The following is a 2,304-nucleotide window of genomic DNA, read 5'->3' as shown; positions in this document are numbered from 1 at the left end:
TTTTCCCTGTTATTGTTTTATTTTCTGTTACTGACCGTCTCCTCACTGTGACCATTTGTCCTGGTTTTATTGTGGCCAACATCACCATCTGGTGGTGGAGAGGAGGCTCTGCAGGAAGGAGTTGACAAAGTGGGAGAGACTCGGCTGGTCCGTGTTTGCAGCTTGTGTTTGTGTGAGCAAAAGTGATTTGTTGCTGATTGATGTGTTCACTAGAAGGAAGAAGCTGATTGCAATCGAGTGCCTTTGGAAGCATCTTGTTATTATGGGTAAATACTTGATGTTTTGAAAGTGAACTGTTTGTGTTATTTCCCCAATGTTTTTATAAAAATAGGATTGTAGTCGGATTTCTCAAGAATCCCGGTCTCAGCAACACACGTGCTGACGGACTCACCCTCACTGCGCAATAACACAAGGACACGGAGTCACAGCACCGACAATGAGGCAGGCAGAGAAAGACACACAGAAAACCAGGAAGAGATTATCAGGACTCAGAAATGAACAGACAGAGAAAGGTACTGAGCAAACCAGCTGATCGCAATCGCGCGCATCTTGTAATGGTAGAGAAACACTTGATGTTTTGAAAGTGAACTGTTTGTGTTACTACCGAACATAAATAGCAGAGAATGGTTTCGATCCATCGACCTCTGGGTTATGGGCCCAGCACGCTTTCGCTGCGCCACTCTGCTAACTGTTGGCTTAAACTTTAGCTGCCTGTTAGTGAAATATGTTCATTTCCCCAATGTTTTTATAAAAATAGGATTGTCGTCTGAATGCTCAAGAATTCTGGCCTCAGCAACACACTTGCTGACGGACTCACCCTCACTGCACAATGACACAAGGACACGGAGTAACAGCACCGACAATGAGGCAGGCAGAGAAAGACACACAGAAAACCAGGAAGAGATTATCAGGACGCAGAAATGAACAGGCAGAGAAAGGTACTGAGCAACCCAGCAAGAGACAGCGAGAGACTGATGAACACCACTTGGAGGGAGCACTGAGGGTGGCAAGGGCACAGAATGTAGTCTGGCTGGGGGATTTCAATGTCTATCACCATGGGTGGCTCGGTAGCACCACTACTGACCATGCTGGCCGAGTCCCAATGGACATAGCTGCTCGATTTGGTCTGCAGTCGGTGGTGAGGGAACTAACAAGAGGGAAAAACATACTTGACCTCATCCTCACCAATCTGCCTGCCGCAGATGCATCAGTTCATGACAGTATTGGGAGGAGTGACCACTGCACAGTCCTTGTGGAGATGATGTCCCGTCTTCACATTGAGGATACCCTCTATCGTGTTGTGTGCCACTACCACTGTGCTAAATGGGATAGATTTTGAACAGAACTAGCAATGTATAACTGGGCATCCATGAGGTGCTGTGGACCATTAGCAGCAGCAGAATTGTAGTCAACCACATTCTATAACCTCATGGCCCGGCATATTCCCCCACTCTAACATTACCAACAAGCTGGGGGATCAACCCTAATTCAATGAAGAGTGCAGGAGGGCATGCCAGGAGCAGCACCAGGCATACCTTGAAATGAGGCGTCAGCCTGATGAAGCTACAGCCCAGGACTACTTTCATGCCAAACAGCAGAAGCAGCATGTAATAGACAGGGCTAAGTGATCCCACAACTAACGGATCAGATCTACACCCTGCCACATCCAATGATGAATGGTGGTGGACAATTAAACAACCAACAGGAGGAGGTGGCTCCACAAATATCCCCAACCTCAATGATGGGGGAGCCCAGCACATCAGTGCAAAAGATAAGGATGAAGAATTTGAAACAATCTGCAGCCAGAAGTGCCGGGTTGATGATCCATCTCGGCCTCCTTCTGAAGTCCCCAGCATCACAGATGCCAGTCTTCAGCCAATTCGATTCACTCAACGTGATATCAAGAAACGACTGAAGGCACTGGATACAGCAAAGGCTACGGGCCCTGACAATATTCCGGCAATAGTACTGAAGACATATGCTCCAGAACTTGCCGTGCCCCTAGCCAAGGTGTTCCAGTACAGGTACAATTCTGGCATCTACCCGGCAATGTGGAAGATTGACCAGGTATGTCCTGTACACAAATAGCAGGACAAATCCAACCCAGCCAATTACTGCCTCATCAGTCTACTCTCAATCATCAGTATAGTGATGGAAGATGTCATCGACGGGGCACTTGCTTTGCAATAACCTGTTCAGTGACGCTCAGTTGGGTTCCGCCAGGGCCATTCAGCTCCTGACCTCATTACAGCCTTGGTTCGAACAAGGACAAAAGAGCTGAACTCAAGAGGTGAGGTGAGAGTG

This window comes from Heterodontus francisci, unplaced genomic scaffold, assembly GCF_036365525.1.
Source record: "Heterodontus francisci isolate sHetFra1 unplaced genomic scaffold, sHetFra1.hap1 HAP1_SCAFFOLD_61, whole genome shotgun sequence".
Classification (NCBI taxonomy): Eukaryota; Metazoa; Chordata; class Chondrichthyes; order Heterodontiformes; family Heterodontidae; genus Heterodontus; species Heterodontus francisci.
The sequence above is the reverse complement of the archived record's forward strand: the minus strand, read 5'-3'. Positions refer to the sequence as shown.